Raw genomic sequence first — 21,616 nt, 5'->3', positions numbered from 1 at the left:
AAGTGCCCCTCTGGAACTAAGAGCCTCAGCACTTCTACAGAGCAGACCCTTGCAGAGAGAGTAGTATGGAAAGGCAGCCATTCCTCAGAGACTGCCTTCCCAGGGCTGGAAGAAGGAAGATGAGGCAACATGATCAGGCCTGCAGCCCCTGCCTGGGGGTTCCCCATGGCACCCCATCCCAGAACAAAGCAGGGTAAATGAGAGCAAATTACAAGGGCTCTGAGCATGGAAGGGCTCTTTGATGGCCGCAGGGTAAAGGCTGGATGGGACTTGGTATTGCCCTACTCTCTGTCCTCTTGTGCAACCCCACTCATCAGGGACAAGCTGGCACAGGATGAAGCTGAGGGAAGCATCCACCGTTGTGCGATTCCCCACTGGGGCTCTAGCCGAGCTCCCCTCCCCCACATGCTCAGTGGCTCTCTATGACCCATCCAAGACTTGGGACTTGGATCTTTGGGGCTCCAGCACATCCCTAAGCTCTGTCCTCTCTGTCTGACATCCTTGTTTTCATCCTCTCAGCAGAGAGTGGTGGACAGATAGAGTGAGAATCGCAGAGCTGGGTTAACATCCAATCTAGTGCCGGTATGAGGGAGAGCAGCAGACCTTGGTTCTTATGGCATGTCCTGGGGTTAGGAATCATCAAGGGTCTTCTTTTAGTGGCTTAGAGCAGTGTCTGAAATGCAGTCATGAGGCAGCACCTGGCTATGAGTGAGAAACACAAGTCCTCAGTCAAAGCCCAGGTTGCCCTAGGACATATACAGTTGTGTTGCCTGTCCCCAGGACACTTCTAGCAAGTGACCATAGGCTGATAGGGACAGAAAGGAATCCAGAAAGGTGGCACAGTCATTGCCACTCTAACTGGAGACGGTGCCAACAGCCTAGCTGTGCACTGGTAAAGAGTGGGTTCACAGAGGAGCACAGCTCAGGACATAGAAAAAGTGGGGTCTAAGCAGGTGGGTCTCTGTGAGTTCAAGGCCAGCCTGGTCTACAGAGGTCCAGGACAGCCAGGGCTACACAGGGAAACCCTGTATCAAAACAAACCAAAAAGAGTGGGCTCTAAGACAGGGTGTGGTAGTACATGCCTGCAATTCAGCACTCATGAGGGGGATCCGTTTAAGGTCAGCCTCGACTACTAATGTGTTTGGGGCTAGCCTGAGCTAAATGAGTCCCTGTCTCAAAAAGAGAAGAAAAGAAAGGAGAGAAGAAAGGAGGGAGGGATGGAATGAGGGAAGGAAGAAGAGAGGGAGGAAGGGAGAGAAAGAGGAGGGGAGAGGAAAAGAAAGAGGGGGAGGGAAGAAAGGGGGGAAGGGGACTCATTGGGTAAAGGTACTTGCTGCCAACTCTAGCCTGGGTCCTAACCCTAGGACCCACATGGTGGAAGGAAAGAACTAACTCCTGCAGGTTGATTCAGACCTCCATATTTAAACTGTGACACACATAAACCTCCCCACAAATAAACAAACAATCGGTTAGGGTTATGGCTAAAAATGAAAAATGCAGTCCCTTGGGCTTCTCCTTGTCTTTTTGTTTCGTTTTGTTTGGGGTGGGGGGGTCATTCTGTTGTTTTACTTTTTCTCTGCTAAATTTTGAGACAGGGGCTTACTTTGTAGTCCAGATAAACCTCGAACTTGTGGCCATGATCCCCTTGGTCAGCCTTCCAAATGCTAGGATTATGATGTGTGCCACCATTCTGCCTGAGCTCTTCCCAGTTTGAGGTCACCCCCCTTGCTGCTGGGCTTTCTCAAAGCTGCACAGGGGCTGGTCAAATGGCAGAGGCTGAGTGCACTGGCAGGGGACACTTCTGGCTGTGGAAAGGTCAAGTTAGACAGCACGGCCCAGTCCTGCATCTTATCCAGCAATCATCTTCTAGAGGGCTCCAAAGCTCAGAGTTCAAGTCCAGACTCTTCCAGAGACCAGGATGCTCAGGCTAGTTCCTGCCTCTATAAAAGACCTTACATCACATCCCTCCAAGATGTCACCATCCTGAGGCATACCTGAAATGTCCAGCCCTAGGCTATGTCCTCAAGTGCCTCAAAAGGAGAACAAGGTTGGCGAGGATAATCTCTAAAGCCCATTGCAAGGCTCACCTAGCTAAGCCATGGAGGAGGAGGTTGGCAGACATCTCTGGGGAAATGTCTGAGACCGGAGGATGCCTACATACATACCTCAAAGCTCTCAGAATCTCCAACCCACCGCTACTGCCTTTCCCCCACCATGTTCTACCTAACCCGAGTATCAGGGTTTCCCACATGAACAAGGCAAAAAGAAAGATGTCTGAGCCTTGCAATCTTTTGTAAAAACCATATTTTGGTTTAGGGTTACTTCACTCAAGATTTTCTGTTTGTTTGTTTTGTTTTGTTTTGTTTTTCTGGTTCTGTCCATTTGCCTGCAAATTTTAGGATGCCATTGTTTCTTACCACTGAGTAAGTATCGCATTGTGTAAATATACCACACTGAGCTAGTGAGAGATCACTGACTCGGGTCTGACGAATGGGGAACCTGCATAAGATCAAACTAGACTCCCTTAACATAGGTGACAACGCAGCAACTGAGACAATACATGAGGCCCCTGGCAGTGGGTCCAAGACCTAACGCTAATGCACAGACTGACTTAGTGGAGCCCATTCTATATAGAGGGATACCTTGTTCAGTCTAGACACCGGGGTGGAGAGGTACCTCGGTCCTGCCTCATCCAGATGATGGGAATGACTTAGTAAACTTCCTAGGGGAGGCCTTACTCTCTCAGAGGTGCAGACGTGGGGGTGGGGCAGGAGGAGAGAAGGGAGGAGGAACTGGGATTGGAATGTAAAAAATAAATAAAAAAATGTAAGATCTAAAAAATCAAAAATAAAAAAAAGAACTATAAAAAGCAAAGTGTCTCATGCCTAACCCAGTGCCTGCCCCACAAGGGCCACTGATGAAACTCGGCTCATCATTCTCCTCATATCACTGGGTAAGGCGTCTTCAGTGACTACAAGCTCCCTCAAGATGGTAGGGAGGAGCTGAGGGTGTGGTTCAGTGGCAAAGCACTTGCCTAGCATGTGCAAGGCCCTGGATTTGATTCCCAGCTCTGGACCAAGGGCCAATTTCATCTGTCTGCTTGACAAGTGATCAGAAAGTGGGAGTATGAGGAAAGAAAGGAGAGGAGCACACCCCTCCCAGCATGGTGCCAGTCTCCTGATGAACTAACTCCTCTCTCCAGAGGTGGGTGTGACAAGTCATGGGGCTGGGCCAACACTTTGGTTAAAGGAACGAGCTGGGATCCTGGAATTTGTAATGGGACAATACATAGGTGGGTGGCTTTCCTGGCTGCACAAGTCAGGCCCTGTGGGTGGCACTATGGCATCTGGTTCCTGGGCTAGCTCCAGCCCGGTTTCCTATGGGAGGCTGAGGAGGAGTGGCAAGGAAGACTTCAAGACTGGATCAGTCCAAAGCCAAGCACACTTCCCTGAGGAACAGAGCTGAGTTCTGCCTCATCCTGCCCTGCCCAGGCTGTGGGTTGGAAGGAGGGCGAGGTGGATACTCAGAGGCAGAGGGGAATATTCTCTCTGCTCTCAGAGGGAAATATAAAAGTCAGCAAGCAACACCACCTAACATGGCTTCCAGCTTGTCCATGTTTTCAAATCATCTCTTTTACATCCTTAGAAAATACCAGCATTCCACATTACAAACCAATATTTGTCTGAAACTCAAAATACATAGTCCTTAAATCCACCCCACTGACACTGAGTAATCCACTCTGCCTCTGTGGGTCTCAGGCTCCGCAGCTGTGCGGAAGGCAAGGTTTCCTTCCCATTCTGAAGTCCGTACCTGTCAAATGATGTCATGATTAGTGAGTTAGGTTGTAGACACATTTGCTGTTTGTCTTTTCTCTATTTTCCATACTTCATGAAATTTTTGTAGAACTTTCTAAATTTTGCTTGCTATGATAGTTCATCTTGATTGCCAACTTTGCTGGATTAAGGATTGCCATGGAAACAATCTCCAGGCACATTGGAGAGAGTATTTTGTCTGGACCCATATATGCGATCCATTCCACATTACTACAAGTTCAGAAAGCTCAAATCACTCCTGTTGTCCTTAAGACTTTAGCTTAATGGCTACAGGATGCCTGGGCTTCCGTGGTGAATGGCTCCTATCTAAATAGCAACAGACTTGGACTCAGACAGGTTTACACTTACCCTGAAGGCAAAGAGTTATGTGCAGTTATAGAGTCTTTAGGATTAAGGGAAGTAACTGTCATTTGCCCTTTATACATGATAATAGAAGTCTTCTGTCATCGTCCCCACTTTTGGTTGATTACTTAAATTGGGGGACAAATAAACTGGGGCACATTCAGTGTGGACTGAAGATGCCCTCCGGACACTATCTTATGTCTCTGTCTTTTATCGTCTATAGCTAGCCTTTCCCTCATTCACGCGCCCTGACTCAGAAACGTGCCCTGACTGATGGCTGGTTCCAATTATGGCTCCATGAGCCCCAGTCTGAAACAGTATTTCTAGAAAGATGTAACCGAGGAAGGAAGATAGTCTCTGAACATGAGTATCACCATCTTGTGGGCCGGATAGTGGACTGAATCAAAAGGAAACGGTAAGCTGAGGACCAGCATCCATCTCAGTCCCTCCTGGCTGCCTCACACTACTACTACTGTGATGACTCCCACCATGATGAATTAATTATACATTCAAGCTCTGAGCCAAAATAAGCCACTCCCTCCTTAAGTTGTTTCTTGTCAGGTATTTGGGGACAACAATAACAAAAGTAACCAATCAGCTAACACAGTGATTTGACCACAATATTTTTTTTTTCAAGGGTTTCTCTGTGTAGCCCTGGTTATCCCGGGACTCACTCTGTAGACCAGGTTGGTCTCAAACTCATGGAAACCCACCTTCCTCTGCCTCCCAAGTGCTAGGATCAAAGGTGTGAGCCACCACCATCCAGCAGTCACAATGTTATTGGTTTTGGTTTTGGTTTTTCAAGACAGGGTTTCTCTGTAGCTTTGAAAGCTATCCTGGAATTTGCTCAGTAGACCAGGCTGGCCTTGAATTCACAGAGATCTGCCTGCCTCTGCCTCCCAAGTGCTGGGATTAAAGGTGTGTGCCACCAACACCCAGCTCAGCAGCCACAATCTTAGTAATACGATTTTTCTCCTTGGGAGAAAAGCAGTCATTGGTGTGACCATCTTGGGTCCACTACATAAAGGAAACCTACTACTCTAGTGGTTCAAAAGAGAAGACAGGACAAAGGAACCTTACTCGTAAATTGTCACCCAGTGGGTCGCACTGTAATCCTGTGATTCCATAAGCTTTAGGAGTCTCAAAACAGAGCTGAGCAGGCCTCACAAATGCTCCCTTGTGTCTCATCACCTCCCTGCACAGTAGTCTCAGGGCCAAAGGGGTCTTAGTTTTTTTCTATTGCTGTGATAAAACACCATGACCAGAGGCAACATGGGGAAGAAAGGGTTTGTTTGGTTTACAGATTCCTATCACAATCCATTGCTGAGTGCAACCAGGGCAGGAGCTCAAGCAGGGCAAGAATCTGTATCCAGGAACTGAAACAGAGATCATGGAGGGGTGCTGCTTACTGGCTAGCTCTCCATGGCCTGCTCAGTCTGCTTTCTTATACCACTTGGGACCACTTGCTCAGGAGTTGCACCACCCACAGTGAGCTGGGCTCTATCATTTATCAAGAAATGCCCCCCATAGACTTGCCCATAGGCCAGTCTACAGGAGCATTTTCTCAATTGAGGTTTCATCTTTCCAAATGATTAAGATACTTTATTGAAATGGCCCCACATCCACACTTGGATGTACTTTATTCTCCAGCATCTCTTTCTCTTAACCCTTGTTTAAACCTCGTGTTTAGAAACCTGCATTGAAATAGATTTAACCCCCTCCAACCCTGCTCCACACTGGCTTGACCTGACATTTATTTCTGTGTGAGAAGCTAAGCATCTGGCTGGCTGTGTTAGTCAAGTTTCCTAAAAGATGAAGGGCTGCAGATTCCAGTACAGAACTGTGTGTTCTTGTGCAGCAGCTAGGCGTGGGATGCAAAGACTGTCAACTGCTGTTATTTGATGCATGCTGGGATCTCAGGCGCAGAGAAGTCACTTCCAAGGGCTTCCCCCACAGAGCCATCCCGGGCCCAGACCAATTCCTCTGCTCTCACAGCTCCAGCTGAGTGACTGACAGCCAGTTAGGCTCTGGGGCTGGAGGCTGAGTGTCTGGAAAAGATCCCAGGCTAGGCATGTCAGAACGCAAATGCTTCAAGACTTGATGGCTCCCTGTGAGCTACTGGAACTGCAGCTGCTCCAACCACCCCACCCCCAAGGCTCCCGCCAGGAGTGAAACCCCAGGCTCACACAGCCTCTCTAAGTTTTCAGATCTGCATCTGAAAACATACTCCCTTCCCTGACACCCCTCCGTGTGGCTCTCCACTTTCCCCCTAAGTGCCCCCAAAGACCATGTGTCTAACTACATCTTCTCTCCACAGATCCTGATCTGCCCTCTAGGGCCAACAGGGAGAAAGTCACTCCTTAGGCCAGGCATAGTGTTGTAAATGGCTATAATCCCAGCATTCTCCAGGTAAAAAGAAGCAGGAGGATTGGAAGTCTGGCTACATAGCAGGTTTGAGGCCAGTCTGGGCTACTTGAGACCCTGTCTCAAAAGCAAAAACTCAAAACAAAGTAAAGGAAAGCCACTCCTGTTATGGTTTAGAGCTAATTCTCCCCACCTCCCAAAAACAAAGTGCCAAGGGCTGAATACCAGCTCTTGTGCTTTGAGGGATCATAAGGGCTCTGAGCTCTGCAAACCTCATGATCCACCCACTTATAGACTACTTCATCATCTGATGGACTATAGGAAAGTGCTGGAAACTTAGAAGAGGAGCCTGGTTGATTCCAGTGGGCTTATGCTCTTGGGGGCTCATCCCCCCACCCCCTTCTGGCAGTTTTCTCCCACCACTTGCTTCCACAGTAAGGTGCTGTCCCATCCCTGGTTACAGGTGCAATGGACCCAAGTAACTGCGGGATGGAAACCTGGACCCTAATAAACTGTCCCCCCTCTGCTGTGTCATCAGTGGTGGAAAGCTGATGGACACACTCCCTGAAACCTCCATGAGCAGGCCTTCATTCTTCCCTACAGCAGTCATAATAATGGCAACCACTGAAGTGGCAGCAACTAGAAGTAGGCATTCTGCATGCCCGATTTAATTTAATCCTCACAACAGTTCATGACCAGGGATTCCCAGAACCCACACAAATGCCAGGTGGCTATGGTAGCCCATTTCTAATCTGAGTGTACATAGGGTGGAGACAGGCAACGCAGAGCAAGTTGACTATCTCAGCTAGCCAAATCAGCAAGCTACAGGTTCAAGTGAAAAGCCCTGCTCCACTCCAGCATATATGATGAGAACAAGGAAGACACCAGAAGTGTCTTCTTGTGTCCTACACATACACATGCACTTTCACACACATGCATACAAACACCTATGTATACCACACAATACAGTCAAGTGGGGGGTGCATAAATTTATTATTCTGCATTTCCTAAGGTCAGATATTCTAAACTCATAGCACTATAAGGATATAACAGTTAGGATGAAATATCCCTTAAAGGTCTGTGTGCTTTGGTCCTCAGCCTACAAGTCCTCTTGAGAGGTCAGGAAATCTGTAAGAGGTGGGGCCTAATTGAAAGTCTTCCAAGGACATAGAGGCTACACTCAAAGGGGATCTTTGGGCCCTGGCCCCTCGTCTTCCTCTCTTTCCCTCCTAGACACTATGAGGTAAGCAACCTCCTCCACTTAAGGAAGCAAAGATGTACTTGGCCCATAGTTTAAGGGCCATCCTTAAACTCCATCATGGTGGAGAAGGCATGGGCAATAGCAGCTGCTTGCAGCTATGGTAGCGGGCCCTTTCTCACTTTTCAGCAGACCTGGAAGTAGGAAACTGACCAACAGACTCACAAGGGCTTAGCATTGGTACAAAGGTGCTGGACAATGAGCCCAGCAGAACTCCCAACACCAGAGCCAATTCAGGGTTCTCATCTCACAAGTCCCATGAGTAATGCCTACAGACAACAGGTGAGCAGGAAAGTGAGAGAGGTGAATTGAGAATCAGGGAGGGAAGGAGGAAGGGAGGGAGGGAAGGAGGGAGGGAGGGAAGGAGGGAGGGAGGGACAGAGAGATGGAAAGAGATCCTCTAGACCTAAGATGGGGAGAAAGGACATGGGGATGTCACCACTCCTCTCTTTTCAGGCTCAGTTATCTTGTAGATAAAGAAAAACCCAGCAAGGCTCATGCAGAACTACTAGAAGAGAAGTAAAATCTGCACCTTGGACCAGTGTGATGTCTCAGTAGGTAAAGACACTTGCTGGCTAAGCCTAGAGACCTGAGTTGGAAACCTGGGACCCACACAATGGTAGAAGTAGAGAGCAGACTCCACAGACCTGTCCTCTGACCATATGCATGCCAAGGCACAGGTGCACACGCATATACACATGCACACATTCACCAACACACACAGATAAATAAAACTGAAGGGGAAAACTGTGTTTCTTAGACACAGGTTGTAGCAGGCTTTTTTTTTTTTTTTTTTTTTTTTTTTCAGCCAGCTACTAAGTCATGACACGGAGACTTATTAATAGTTTGTTTTGAATGCTCAGTCTAATTTAGGCTCATTTCTAGCTAGCTCTTTTAACTTAACCTGTTTCTCTTTATGTTTTGCCTCAGAGCTTTTTACCTTTCTTTCTGTATGTCTTCTTTTCCTGCTTCCTCCAGTGTCTGGCTGGCTGGTGTTCTGGCCATGGCATGTCCCTCTCTTCTCTCCCATGTTCTCTTCTTCTCTCTTCTTTCTATTTGTTCTCTTTGCCTGCCAGTGCTGCCTATCCCTCAGCTTTTTATTAGACCAATCAAGTGCCTTAGGCAGGCAAGGTAAAACAAATACAACACATCTTTATGTAATTAAACAAATGCAGCACAAATAAATGTAACATAGTTAAAGTAATATTTAACAAATAAAGGAACATAGTTAAAGTAATAGTCTGCAACATAAACAATTGTAACACACCTTTACATCCTTAAAATAATATTCCACAACAACAGGTATTTGTGATTTGATCCTAATTTTAGATATTGGTTGATATAGTCATGTCTGATGGAGCAAATTCTACTCAATGTGTTTTGAGACGTAAGTACCCACTGAATGCAAGGAGCCATGTGTGGGTAGTGCATATCTGTAATCCCAGCACTTAGAAACTGAGGCATAGGAATGAAGAGATGGCTCATCGATTAAAAGCACTGGCTGCTCTTATAGAGGACCCAAGTTGAATTTCCAGCACCCACATGGCAGCTCACAACTGTCTGGAACTCCAGTTCCAGGGGATCCAGCCTCCTCACACAAACATACATGCAGGCAATCTACCAATGTACATAAAATGGAATTAAAATAAATAAATAAAAAGAAACCGAGACAGGAGGATTTTGAGCTTAAGAGTAGTCTGAAGCACACACACACACACACACACACACACACACACACACACACACACACACACACACACACACACAGGAGAGAGAGAGAGAGACCCTGGCCAAATGGGATTTGGGGTGATAGCGATCAAACCCAGGGCCTCATGGATGCTTGGCAAACACTCAACCATCTGAGTTACATCCCAGCCCTCGGATCATTGACTTAAGGAGAGATGTACTCTAGTAGGGTTCTTTAACCTTCAACAACTCACAGCTCTGATTTCTGCAAATGCAGCTGATCCAGATGTCTCAGACTGTCTAAATTAGGTTTTCTACTGCCAAGACCAGGAAAGGGCTAAGAGTCCATCGCCACCAGAGCAGGAAAGCATGGCAGCAGGCAGTCGTGGTGACTGAAGCTGCAAGCTGAGCCACAAGCAGAAAGCAGGGAGTGCACACTGAAACTGATGTCAGTCTTTAAGCTCTCCAAGTCTGCCCCAGTGACCACTTCCTCCAACAAGGCCACATCTCCTAGGCCTTCCCAAATAGCACCACCAACTGGGGCCCAAAGATTCAAACACCTGATCTGATGGGGGACATTCTCATTCAAAACACCACACAGATGATCAAAGACTCAGACTTCCTCTCTGCCTCCATGGGTATGCCTCAGGGATCACCTTTATCTCTTAGTCCAACTCATACCCAGACCTGCCCACCCAGCTGTCCCTCTTTCTCTCTAAGCCTCAGTGTTTCCATCCATGGCACAAGGAGAGGGTAATGACAGTTTCCACCTAGCTTCAGGCAAGGGCCTTTCTGACTCCTTGTTCCTAACTTAGTCAAGTACAAGAGACACTGAAAAAGCCAGGTGGTGGTGGTGCATGCCTTTAATCCCAACACTCAAGAGGCAGGTGGATCTCTGAGCTCAAGTCCAGTTTGGTGCTACAGAGAGAATCCAGAACAAGCAGGGCTACACAAAGAAACCCTATCTTGAAAAACCAAGAGAGAGAGAGAGACAAACAGATGGGGGAGAGGAGGGAGAGAGAGAAAAAAGAAAAAGATAGAGCGAGCACATGATGGGATAGGGAGGAGAGAGAGAGGAAGGGGGAGAGACCTTGCCCTTCATGGAGTGTGAGGATGAGTTGATGAATGGTGTCGGTGCCCCATGGCAGTGGTGGTAACACGGGAAGCCTATGTAAAAGTAGCAGGTGCCGAAATGGCTGGGAGTCAAGGGAGACCACTAAGAGCTAGAAAATACCTATTCTGGACTTTGAGAAGCTTCTGGGCTATAAACAGGGGACAGGCAAGAGAAAAAACTGTGCACCTGCAGGAGGCCAGCTGCTAGGCTCTGCAGGCAGCTCCTGGCCTCCTCTCCTTCCCTGTGTCTGCAGAGGAAGAGCAGAATAAGCCTGACCCTCTGCCCCTGCTGTGCTAGTGACCTACTGAGTTCCTTGAAGGGGTTTCCAGCCCTGACTCCAGGGAGCAGAGTGTGACCAGCTCCAGGCTCGCATTTGAATCTCACAGTCCAGCTGCACTCACCAGTTTCCAGTCAATTCCAGCTGGTCACACACTTTAGATAGCCTGGGGTCACCAAACAGGTCTTCAGGGAGACAAGGGGAGTGGACAGGTGCTCAGCCTGCACGATTCCTCCCGGCCTGCCTCTGATGCAGGGGTGGAGGGCAGGGTGACTGAACAGCCAGGAAAATAGCCCTCACCCCTCTGCTTTCCAAATGCCATCTGCACCAGAGCCCAGTGCTGCTTTCCCATACACCCCAACCACCTGCGGGACTGGTTACAGTGGCACACACAGCTCTTTGTTAGCTGTCTTGTTTGTTTGCTGGTGTGCAAACAGGTCTTGTAGTTGAGGTTGGAGATTAGCCCAAGGAAAACTGCTATGGGCAGAGGTTGAAAGAGGGGGCAGCAATGCTGTGCATCCCTCCCACTCCACTACCCAGGAAGAGACCTCCCAAGATCCCAATTACAACACCACCAGCCTTCCCCTCCAAGAATTCCCTGCCCCTTCAGCTACCTCTATAAGAAACCAATCTCTCTGGGGTTTGAGGGAGGTGGGGGTGTGTGTGTGTGTGAAGGGTCTTTGGTCTTTGCTTGTCTTCAACAGACTCATGTATCCCATGCTGGCTGGCCTTGAACTCACTTTGTACAGATGATGATTTGGAACTTTTGATCCTCCTGCCTCCACTTCCCAAGTGCTGGGGTTGCACCACCATGCCTGGTTTATGTGGTAATAGAGAGTAAAACCAAAGCTTCCTGTACGCTAGACAGGTGTCTGTCAACTGAGCTGTACCCCTAGCCTGGATGTAAAACTCCTGATCCTTCTGCCTCTGCCTCCCAGGAGCAGAGATGTCAGCCATTTGCCACCATGTTCCCAAGTTCTTTGCCTTACTAGGTAAGAGTCCTCTAACACTAAGAGTGATGGGCAGAGATTCTGAACATCACCAGGTTTGTATGACTGAGGGAAGTGTCTCCCCTTGGATTTCTTCCTCTGGAGGGTCTTGACCCAAAACCCTCCTAATTCCAGCTCCTAAAGATCAGATACTCCCTTCTTGCCTCCCCATGCAGAGATGTGCACACCCACACACATATGTGTGCATACACACATACACACAGAGAGACAGATTGATTAATTAATTTAATATCAAAAAGACATTTAAGAGGGCCCAGAGAGATGTCTCAGTGGTTAAAAGTGCTTGCTGCTCTTCTGGAGAAGATGAGATCAATTCTCAGCACCCAAATTGGGTGACTCATAATTGCCTATACCTTCATCTCCAGCTATCCAATGCCCTCTTCTGGCTTCTGCAGGCACCAGGCACTCACATGATACCAGACATACATGCAGACAAGCACCCATACACATGAAACAACAATTCAAATAAATTAATAAATCTTAAAAAAAATGTTTAGACTCCTCCTGCTGGCTCTCTGTTGTGGTCATGATAGTCCTGAGGGGCTTGGGGGAGTCACCACTCAGTTCAGTGTCCTCTGGAGTTGTATGAGGTGCAGTGACTCTGATCTCCTCCCTAAACACTCCATACCTTCCAGCTCTGAGAAATTTGGGATGGAAATGGCCTTGCTCAGCAGTTTTGGTGATCTGGCTGGCAGGATACCTTTGAGCAGCCCCAGGGGATCTCTGGCCCCTCCAGTAAACGCTGAGCCCAGTAAACACTCCCTTCTCCACAGGCCTTTCATCCAAGAGGCCTCGCCAAGTGCAGGCAGACGCTCCCTCACTCCACTCTCTAAGCCTTTAAGCAGCTTGTAGCCCTATCCTCTCAAGCCCTTGGGAAGGCGCTGGGCAGGTTAAACCAAGAGAGCCTGTAACCAGGTGCAGAGGAATTCAGGGCCTCTCGGGTTTCTTGGCAGAAGGAGAGAGCATGCAGAGACTCCTTCAGAACAAGTGAAAATAATTCCTTCCAGGGGCAGAAAAAGGCAGGCTTTTTGGCAAAGGACTCGATAAGATGTTATCTCAGACACCACATGGGCACCCTGGGAGGGAGGCCAGGACTTGTTCAACGTGTGGGAAGATGACTGGGGGCCTTGGAGGAAGGCCTGGGGCAGGTTCAGAAGGGGAGCTGTTCTGCAGCAGCCTCCTGCCTTCCCACTCTTCAAAATGAGAGGGGCATAAAGGGAAGGGGTAAGAGAAAGGAAAGCCCCTCCCACTTCCCAGGGCAGATAGAAATATGCAGAGTTAGGGCTACAAAGACACTTGGGCACCAGCCAGCCTGGCTATATGAGTCCATGGATTAAAAACAACAAGGTCAATCAGTGGTTAAAGTGTCTGCTGCTCAAGCAAAAGTCCCAGAGTTCAGATTCCCCAGAATGCACACAGATGCCAGGCAGACCGTGGAGGCCCACCTGTCTGAGACAGAACATCCCCAGAGCAAGCTGGCTAGTGAGACTCACCATAACCTCTAACTGTGGCTTTGATTTGAAGACTTTGCCAGGAAGATTAAGGTGAAAGAGGGATCAAGGAAGATCCTTGTGGTCAATCTCAGGCCTCCACACATGTGCCACATACATGCTCGTGCGCCCATATGCATGTGAACATGCATGCATGTCACACACAATACACATGAAGAAAGAAATGAAGCCTGAGTGGTAGAGGTGAATGGGCGATTACTTCCCCCAGGAGGAAGAGGGCTTCCGAGACACCTGAAGTAGAGATTTGGTGCGTTTGGAAGTCAACTTGGCATTGTCTGCTGAGAATGAGTACACATATGTCCTTTGAGCAGCAACTCCATTTGCTCTACGTACACAAGCTGTTCTCTGCAGCCTGCTCCACAGCACAAGGCGTTTGTGACAACCAGTAGGGGCAGCATCAAACAGGTGCATGTGTGTTACACAGTAGGCTCCCCACAAGGAAGGGGACCCCCGAAGCCATCACCTGAAAGAGATTATGATTGACAGTTCAAATTTTAAAATGAACACATGCCCCAGGTGTGATATTTCACAGCTGTAATCTCAGAACTCAGGAGGCTGAAGCAGGAAGATTTCAACAAGTTTGAGGCTAGCCTCAGCAACATAGTAGAGTTCTAGGCCAGCCTGAGCTATAGAATAAGATGTGGCTCAAAACTAAAACTAAAACAAGCAGAAAGCTTGGGTTGGTTCAGTTGGTAGAGTGCTTTTAACATGAAACATATAACAAGGCTTTGGGTTCAATCTTCAGAACCATATAAACTAATTATGGTGGTTTGTGACAGTAATCCCATCACTTGGGAGGTAGAGCAGGAGGATCAGAAGTTCAGAGTCACCAACGCAGAGTCCAAGGCCAGCCTGGGCTAGGGGGGGGGGGTATTCTGTCTCAAAAAGCGGGGAGGGCCACTGAATTAAAGCACTTGCCACCGAGTCCTGAATTGGATTCTCAGGACCTACACGGCACAAGGGAAAAGTGACTTCCTCAAGTTTCTCTCTGATCGCCACACATACTGTGGGCACTCGTGAATGCACATTTGAATATCAGAGCTTTGCTAACAATGGCCTCTCTTTGTTCCCATTCTTGCAGGTGGCCCATTCTACTGTGGAACACAGTACTGTACAATGCCAGTAAAGACAGATGGAAGGGTGGGTAGAGAGTTGCTTAGGTTATTTTATTATTATCATCCAATATTAATGCATTTCCTGAAATATATACAAAGAACAGTGAATATTAATTTGCCTCATGTTATAGCCTTCTGCACGGTGTGGGGTTTTCTGTCCAGTGGGTCTGACTTCTCGAAGTATTTTCAATAGTGAAAGAAACCCTGGGGCTGGAAGTAGGAGGTGGCTTGGCGGTCCTCGTGTGATCTTTTACTCCAAGCCTGCATTTGCGTCAGAGATGCAGATCCCAGCTTCTCCCCTTGCACTCAGCAAGTTATGGTCTCTTCTGAGGTCGGCAGCCAGGCTCCAGCTCTAGAGGCCTCTGGCTGCTCTTCAGCTATCCTCTGGCTGAGAGCCGGAGGTCCTGGGATCTCCGGGATTCTGTCCTGAGCATCCTGACAGTTGTCACAAAGAGCAGGTTCTGAGCTGTCTCCCGTCTTCTTTCTGAGACTGTTTCTCCACCTGTGTAACAGTGTGCTGAGTAATGCTGCAGAGCAAATGATTCCCCAAAGTCTTAAAACTTTGAGGCTTGTTACTGTTTGAGACAAGGGACTGGTGATGAGTCCGTTTCTGAGGGCAGGCTGCCGCCTGTTGGTCTCTGATGGTAGTGCTCAGTAAACTTGTAATAAAGACTCCCGATAGAGGCTGTACTGTCTCCTGGACCCTTTGGGACACTGTGGTGTTGTTCCGAGGTGAGTGCCACTGGCACTCAGTGTCAGAGGTTGGAAAAGCCAAAAAGTCTTCCATGAGCTAGTCAGTAAAGCACTGTGAGGGCCTCACCTCCTGCATAGCTTGAAGTTCTTTCTTCCTTGCTTTGCTGTGCTAGAAATGGAAAACAAGTCCTTGTACTTGTAAGGCAAGCACCTCTACCTATAGGACTCTATGCCCAGCTGCTGTGTGACTTTTCCTGGGAAGACATGAAAACAACAACAACAACAAAAACATGTCTGTTCACTCTAGATAAAGCACCAACAATAGACAAAAGAAAGGGCTCCACCCAAGTCCAGCCTTGTGAACAAGCAAGTTTATAGGGGTCACTTACAGGAGCATGGGTGACTTAAAGACGGCTGCATCACTGAACAGCCACTGCACTGTGAGTGACAACTCACAACAGCTGCATTCTGGGGCATCAGAGTCTAACCTGTGGTCAGCTTTCTCACAAGTCTCCTCTTCTTTAGAATCTGTTCATGCCTGGCACATGCCTTTAATCCCAGCAATTGGGAGGCATGGGCATGTGGATCTCTGAGGAGAGTTCAAGGCCAGCTTGGTCTACAAAGTGAGTTCCAGGACAGCCAGGGCTGTTACATAGAGAAATCCTGTCACAAAAAACAAACAAACAAAACCAGACAGACACACAGAATCTGTTCACTGCTGCTGTTAAAACCCTGCAGAAGGGCCACTGAGTCTTGTAATTTTCAGTTTCCTGGATGTTATAGTTTTCATTAGCTTCCCAAAAGGAATGCTGTAGTTCAGAGGAAATAGTCACAAGATCCAGTGGTTGCTATTTGCAGACTGAATGTCTAGGTCTTTTCTCTTGCCACTGCGATTAAAAAAAAAAAAAAATACACTGATAAAGAACAACCTAATTAAGGAAAGGTTTGCCTTGACAGTTCATTGTGGCAAGGAAGTCAAGGCAGCAGGGGCCTGAAGTGACTGGTCGCATTTCATTCCCAGTCAGGAAGAAGAGAGCAACCAATACTTGCTGCTCATCTCAACATTCTCCTTTTCATACAGGCCAGGATCCTAGCCCAGGGAATGGTGCCACCCACAATGGACAAATCGCTTACACTTCCATATCAATGCTCATCAGTGAAGGAAGTCAGAACAGGAACTCTGTAGTGGGATATTCACTTTGTTTCCTTCTGTGGCACTGACCACGCCCATTGGGGGTGGAGCCAGGAGCAGAAGTGACCTGAAAGTAGGTCGGAGGAGGTGCAGGAGAATGTTCTCTTGGAAGCCGCAAGAGGACAGGAGGATTTCCGGAGGAATTCTTGGAAGCAGGAACCTGCTGGTGTTCACCTGTCTATGTTGTGAGTTATTGCTCCTTGAATAAACATCTGTTCAGCCTAATTGTTTATCCTGATCCTTATAAACTACGAGAGAACTCAAACAGGCTGGATCCTAGAGGCGGGAGCTGATGCAGAGGCCATGGAGGAGTGCTGGCTTGCTCATCACGCTTGTTCAGTTTGCTTTTTTTTTATAATAGAACTCAAGACAATCAGCCCAGGGATGGCACCACCCACCATGAGCTGGGTCCTCCCCCATCAATCACTAATTTAAAAAAAAAAATTCCCTAAAGCTGGATGATCTCATTAAGGCATTTTCCCAACTGAGGTTCCCTCCTCTCAGATGACTCTAGTTTGCATCATGTTGACATAAAACTAGCCAGCACAGTGAGTCTTGCCATTTAATTAACCTAGTCAAGAGAATCCCATAGATGTGCCCAGAGACCTGTCTCTCAGGTGATGTTAGACCTCCTAAGTTGACAACTGAGCTTAACAACTGGGTCTCCTATGTAGCCCCAGCTAGCTTTGAACTCACAATCCTCCTACTTCAGCTTCCTGAATGCTGAGACTACAGTGTGAAGTGCTGTACCCCTCAAAGACTAATATACCAAGATAGCATTGTGTTTTATTTTGATGGTACTGTTTCGTAATCCCAGGGTCTTTCTCTAAATGAGCTCTCTACAAACAAGTGACTTAAGCTTTGTATCCAACTCTCTTTCAGAAATATTAACCAAGTTCCTCAGACTTAGTTTGCTGTGGATTTTTACTTTGCTCTGAAGATGCATTGGGCTGCAGCACCTTTGTAGTCAAAGGATGCTTGAACTTCACTTTGTAGTCAAAGTGTCACCAAGAACACTGTACCCGTCCCACCATGCAAGACCGACAATGACAGATTTAGGCAAGTTAAACTTGTCATAAGCCCCTTGTTCTTTTCCGTGGTGATGGGTGGGGGTCCTCATTGTTGAGATGCATTCAGAATCACCTGGGGGAAATCCTCAGAAATGCAGATGCCCAAGTTGCTCTCACTCCCAGCTTGGAGCAGGGACACTAAGCACAGGTCTAAATAGGACCTTGCAGGGTTTCTCAGTGGTGACAAAAGTTCAAGAGAAGACTCACCTCCCTCACATCTGAACCAGTCATGGTGATTATCACAGCTGGGACTCAGGTCCAATCATTCTCTGCCAGAATAACACCAAAGTTTTCTGTGCCCCTGCTGAGGGCTGGGCAGAGATATAAGCACTGGGAGGTGGGAGCTGGAGGATCAGGAGATCAAAGTCATCCTTGGCTACATGGGGGAGTTAGCAGCCAGCCTGAATTGTATGAGGCATTGTCTTAAGACACTGAGCAACTGGGCCTGAGTGATGGGGAAAAAGGGCTGGTGAAGTCTGGATTACGGTCCCAGGTCAGACATGAATTCAGTGGCTGAGCTTAGAGTGTTGCTAGACTTACTACAGAAACATGCAGTTAAATGTAAACCTCAGGACCCAACAAGCCATCTTTTTGTTGGTTTGTTGGTTGGTTGATTTTTATAGACATTCTAGCATATATCTATAATGAGATGTAGTTAAACTTGTTTAAAAAAATTATTGTTTGTCCAAAAACTGAATCAAGCCAGGGGTCTTGTGTTTTATCTGGTGATCCTACCTGGGAGACTCTGCTTCTCTGATACTTATTCGGAATGAGAAAAATGAGGGGCCAGACTGGACCACCCTATCTATGGCTTTAAAGATCACATCCAGTATCCTTGGGAACCTTTCTCTCTAGCACCACCAGGGGGCACTGCACTCTTCTTGATGCCTCCTAGCTTGGTGACTGGCTGAATTCTGGGTCCCACTGGACCTGGGAGCACAGCTGGAAATCAGGTTGTAAGAGCTACCTGGGTCTGGGTATGTCCAAAGCCACTTATCCAAATAGAGGAAGGCAGATCATAGTTTTCCTTAAGACATCACTCAGTTGTTCAACTGCCTGTTGACAATTATGTAGAAGAAAAAAGGTCCTCACCCACAGCTGGCAGGATGTTACAATTCCCGGCCTGTCCAGAGCCCTTCTATCTCCCTTGAGTACTCCTATTTTTGTTTCAGTTTAAACATATTTGACCCTTGTAGTCCTGCAGCAAGAGCTACTACATAGCAGTCACTGGGTAGCCTGGTACAGCTTAGCAGGATTGAAACACTGCTGAGTTCCATCCCAAAGCACATGCAGTCTTGGGAAAAAAAATATGACTGCCAGGAGAAAAGTGGTTAAGGACCGGTCTAGACTGAGGAAATACTGAGGCTTCACAGTTAAAAGGAGAGTGGCCAATGGTGGTGGTGGTGGCGGTGGTGATGATGACTTATTGGCCTTTTCTGCACCCTGCACCATAGCCTGAGAGGCAGAACCATTACCGCTAGGATTCTCACAGATGGACCATGAGATTAGAGTTGCTGGTAGAGGCTCTGTTCTGTTACACAGTGCCTGGGGGGCGGGGAGAAAGAGGAAAAGAGAAGGAGGAAGGAAAGGAGGAAGGGAGAAATGATGGGAGGAAGGAGAATGAGAGGCATCCTTTTCTGGTTCCTTTGATCCAGGTACTTCCCATCTCAGGGATCTGGTATCTTACTCTCCTGGAAATAGTGAGTCTTCAATGATCCACCAAAGACCCACACCTCCCATAAAGAAAGGACAATCACCATTTTAGCCCCAAGATGATTTTAGGAAAGTTCTTTGGTTGGCCTCAATATATGTCTAATTACTTGTAATTTGGTTTTCCTTTGAACTGTGTGATTGTCAAAGGCAAGGTCTGATTTCTTTATTAGTAAGAGGCATGGGACACATCCACTCATGCATGTCATTGTTTCTCATTGTTTATATTTTTATTGTATTTATATTTAAGACCTATCTCTAGGATATAGATGGTTTTTACTATGTATGTGTTGTTTCATTTTTAAAATAGGGTCTGTCTCATGTAGCCCAGGTGTCATAATCAGGGTTTCTATGACCAAAAAGCAAGTTGGAGAGGAAAGGGTTTATTTGGCTTACACTTTCATATTGCTGTTTATCACAGAAGGAAGTCAAGACAGAACTAGAACATGGCAGGAACCTGGAGGTAGGAGCTGATGCAGAGGCCATGGAGAGGTGCTACTTACTGGCTTGCTCCCCATGGTTTACTCAGCCTGCTTTCTTATAGAACCCAGAACTACCAGCCCAGGGATGGCATCACCCACAATAGCCCGCTCCCATCAATTTAGAAAGTGCCCTATAGCTGGATCTTATGGAGGCATCTTCTCAATTGTAGCTCCCTCCTTTCAGTTAACTCTAGTTTGTGTGTCAAGTTGACATAAAACTAGCCAGCATACTAGGCTAGCTTCCAACTCATCTGTAGACAAGGATAGCCTTGAACTCCTGTTTCTACCTCCCAAAGACTGAATTATAGCTTTGTGCCACCATTCCCAGTTCCTTTTGTTCTGGATTCAAACTCAGGGCAAGGACTCTCTCTCCTGAGTCACAGGCCCAGTCATGCTTGAGGCTACATGAAGCTGGTCTTCCATCTAGGGTAAGGATATAATTTCCTTTGGATATTAAAGGGCTTTGGGGGAAGGGTATTTATTTGTTTTGGTTTAGTTTTTGAGACAGGGTCCTGTTACGTGTATCTGGATGGCCTAGAACTCACAATGTAACCCAGGCTGACCTTAATTTTGAGATCTGCCTGCTCCTGCCCCTACCCTCACCCCAAGTGCTGGGATTACAGGTGTGTTTTAAGTAATTTGCTTTAAAGCAATGGGAGGACAGAGCCAGGAGGGCAGGGAAGCACCATCTCTAAGGAGACTGATGCTACTGTCAACTCCGTTGGCAGAAGACCGGCTTTATGGTGGGCTGCAGTGAGTGCACCCATCTTCCTGCCCTCCCAGCACCCTCAAATCAGTCTTGAACCCTAATTCTTCAACGCTGGCTTTTTTTTTTTTTTTTTTCTTTTGGAAATCCTGAAGATTCAATATAGCAGATACTCACTTATAGGGATAGGAAACATGCTAAGCTCAAGCCCCTGTCTGTGTTCATTGCCTCAAGGTTCGGCCAAGTGACCCAAGCCCCAGGACCCAGGTTATTTAAGAGCTGGTCTTTGGGAGTCAGTGCTGTGTGTTCCACAGATGATCTAGCCCAGACTGGCCAAGGGGCAAGACTGCATCAATCACCCATGAAGTCAAGTTCTCACTCTCCACACCAGCACCCGGCCTTCATTTCCTTCGTGCAGCATTCTGTCTGAAAGGAGTTGTTCAATTGTCTGTTTCTGCCTTACTCATGGGACGATGTCTCTTCCACCAGAGTTCCCTGATAAACACCAGCTAGTGAATGCAACACTATAGGAAATTTCCTAAGTCCTCTGACCGCCCACATTCCCAGAGACTATCAGTGGTGCTAGGCTTACACACATCATATGATGAGGACAAAACTGCCCCAGTCCTCCCCTCCCTTCCCTCTTCTGTTACACAGGCAATCCCAAAGTCTAGCTAGTTTGTGCTGCAGAGTCTCATATTACTCATCTTTAAATTGTCAGAAGAACCTGCTGTGTGGACCATTGTTGTGGTATAAATCTCTCCAGCCAGTCCATTCCTCTCCAAGAGGATTTTGGGGAAAGGAACCTGAAATATCACACTAGCTCATCTGATGGGCACAAGCTTCATGAAGTGTTCTGTGGCTTTTGAGGACCTATAATTTTATTTTATTTATTTATTTTGCAACAGGGTTTCATTATGCATCTTGGCTGGCCTATAACTATATAGACCAGGCTGGTCTCAAACTCAATGGAGATCTGCCTGTGTCTGCCTCCTAAGTGCTAAGATTAAAGGTGTGTGCCATCACGCTCAACTACCTAGAACTTTCCTTGCAGAAACGGTATCCTATTCCATGGGGTGAACAAAGCTACCCATGGTTCTCAGGCACTTGAAATGTGGCTGGAATGATTATGGAACTAACTCACCCCTGCAAAGTCTCATGGAGCCCAGGCTGGCCTCCAGCTCACTCTGTAGCTGAGGATGACTTTGAACTTCTGTCTATCCTTCCTCCATCTCCTCAGTGCTGGTATTTCA

This window comes from Phodopus roborovskii, unplaced genomic scaffold, assembly GCF_943737965.1.
Source record: "Phodopus roborovskii unplaced genomic scaffold, PHOROB, whole genome shotgun sequence".
In the NCBI taxonomy this organism is placed as follows: Eukaryota; Metazoa; Chordata; class Mammalia; order Rodentia; family Cricetidae; genus Phodopus; species Phodopus roborovskii.
This window is presented reverse-complemented; position numbering follows the sequence as displayed.